This window comes from Babylonia areolata, chromosome 6 (genome assembly GCF_041734735.1).
Source record: "Babylonia areolata isolate BAREFJ2019XMU chromosome 6, ASM4173473v1, whole genome shotgun sequence".
NCBI lineage: Eukaryota > Metazoa > Mollusca > Gastropoda > Neogastropoda > Buccinidae > Babylonia > Babylonia areolata.
The window spans coordinates 55,806,523-55,809,081 of record NC_134881.1 but is presented as its reverse complement, the minus strand read 5'-3'; the positions used below and the strand labels follow the sequence as shown (position 1 = coordinate 55,809,081).

The following is a 2,559-nucleotide window of genomic DNA, read 5'->3' as shown; positions in this document are numbered from 1 at the left end:
TTTATTTATTTATTTTCTTATTTTATTTATTTATTTATTATTAGTATTATTATTATTTTTTTGTACGCTTACAGTTGACTTCATCAAGTTTTTGTGCCTTATAAATATTATTATTAGTAGTAGTTAAAAAAAAAAGTATTTATCTATTATTTGTTTATTTATTAATTTACTTATTTATTTTTATTTTATTCATTTATTTTTGTTTGGTTGGTTGGTTGGTTTTGTTTATTTTATTTTGTTATTTTATTTTATTATTTTATTTCATTTTATTTATCGATTTATTTTTTTTTATTTATTATTTATTTTCATTTATCTTTTTTTTTCTCAAGGCGTTCGGTTACGCTGCTAGTCAGGCATCTGCTTGGCAGATGTGGTGTAGCGCATATGGATTTGTCCGAACGCAGTGACTCCTTGAGCAACTGATACTGACTGTGAGAGTGGCTGTGCAAGGGGGGTAATCAAATAGGCCAGACCAACCGTGTTGAAACAAAACACTTCATCGTTGAGCTGTGCACAGTATGAAATCGTGTAGTGTTTGGTCTTTTGTAGTTTGTTTTTTGCCTCGCAAGTAAAGTCTAGGTAAGCTTCAACGAACAGATACTAATATGACAGGCTCCTGTCATCGGACACATCAAGTGTACAGAATCTTCACAAGGATGAAGACGGTAGTCAAGGGAAAGAAGTATCATCGATTTGAAGTGCAGGCCCTGTCACCCACGCTGACACCAATCTTTCGCGACGGCGTGTGGCAGTGGTCTGGACTTTCACACTCAGTTCTTAAGGCCGTGAGATCGATTTTGTTGGTGTGCGTCATTCATTTTCAGTGATTGTTACAGGTCTGTGTGAGTAAGTAGTGCCTTAATTGGTAGCATTTGTTTAATGTCCCATTTATTATTTTTTTAGGGGGGCCTATCAAGTAGAAAGCATTCATTTGTGAAATGCTCTTCTCGTTGATATAATAATTATTTTGGTTACTGAGGAGAGAGTTCATAGGGTGGTGACTGATAAAGTGTTGGGTGTAGACAGCCAATATGTGAAACTGGAGACATATATATATATATATATATATCACAGAATCACAGAAATGTTTGGCTATAGGCTAAAAGCCTTTTGCCCTCGTAATCAGTGTCCATTTATGTGCTTTTGGATCACTTGTGAACAAACCCTTGTTTAAATCTGGCGTAGTGTATACTATATTTATCTACAGCTCAGTAAAGATTTAACTCTGTGGAAAATACATGGTTCTTAAACTTTTTGTCAATGTGATTTTTGAAGGCGTTTACCGATGGTGCATTGATGGTGTCATAGGAAAGGTTATTCCACAGATTTATGATACGGTTAGTAAAGAACTTGCGGAACTGGTTAGTTACGAAATTAGTTTTGTTTATTTTGAAGTTGTGCCCTCGAGTTTGATCGTAGTTAGCCATAGTAAACAATGAAGAGGTGGTGCAAGGATCATAAATATTGTGCATGATCTTATATACTTCAATGAGATCACCTCTTAATCTTCTAAACTCAAGGCTAGGCATATTAAAAAGAGCCAGGCGCTCCTCATAACTAAGATCACGAGTACTAATAGTATTACTAGTTATACACTTGGTAAATCTGCGTTGAACTCCTTCAATCATATTTATGTGCTTTTTAAGGTAAGGGCACCATACTGAGTTTCCATATTCAATAATGGGTCTAACCAGAGCTTTGAACAATGGAATCATAATTTCGGGAGATTTATTAGTTATAGTTCTCACAAAACCAGAAATTTGATTTCCCTTTTTCACTATATTATTTATATGTGCCTCAAAGCTTAGTTCTGGGTCCATCGTGATCCCTAGATCTCTTTCCGCTGTTGTACTATCCATTGTTCGAGTTACCCCCTTTTCCTGTATCGTGTACTGATACTGTGGATTATTCTTTCCAAGGTGCAGAACTTTGCATTTCTCGCTGTTAAATTGCAACAGCCAAGTATTTGTCCATTTAACCAGATTATGTATACACATTTGCAAGTGATCTCTATCTTCTGTATTTCGGATGGCAGAGTAAGCCTTGGTGTTGTCTGCAAAAATTTTTACTTTACAATCTACCTCACCAGGCATATCATTCATAAAGTATATGAACAAGGTTGGGCCAAGAACACTACCTTGTGGTACACCACTAGTTACCTTAACCTTTGATGATTTACTACTATTTACACTTACAAACTGTGATCTTCCATTTAGAAAATCTCTGATCCACAATAGTAGCTTGCCTTTTATCCCATAGCCTCCTAGTTTATTCATGAGTCTGTGATGGGGAACTGTATCAAAAGCTTCCCTTAGATCAAGGTAGGCTGCATCGACTGGTACCTTCTCATCTAGCATGACTAACCAATCTTGTAATGTAACAAGTAGTTGTGTAACACACGAGCGCCCTCTGGTAAATCCAAACTGTTCTCTAGATAACGGATCATGTTTAGTTAAATGTTGGCAGAGAGCGTCTCGAATAAAACCCTCAAAAACTTTACAGACAACTGATGTTAGACTGACTGGACGATAGTTACCCGCAGAATTTTTGTTACCTTTC

General features: G+C 36.0%; 1 protein-coding gene across 8 annotated transcripts in view; it reads left to right on the top strand.

The window, feature by feature from the left end:
- Positions 1-542: 542 nt before the first annotated feature.
- The window catches only part of LOC143283178 (dehydrogenase/reductase SDR family member 7-like), a 27,478-nt gene continuing 25,461 nt past the window's right edge, over positions 543-2,559 (top strand). For 3 of the 8 annotated variants that reach the window (XM_076589355.1, XM_076589353.1, XM_076589350.1), the window contains exon 1: positions 544-846. The gene's annotated coding sequence lies outside the window, so the exon portion shown is untranslated. Of the gene's footprint in view, positions 847-2,559 lie in introns of all 8 variants that reach the window. The other 5 variants (XM_076589354.1, XM_076589352.1, XM_076589356.1 and 2 more) reach the window with 4 other exon arrangements.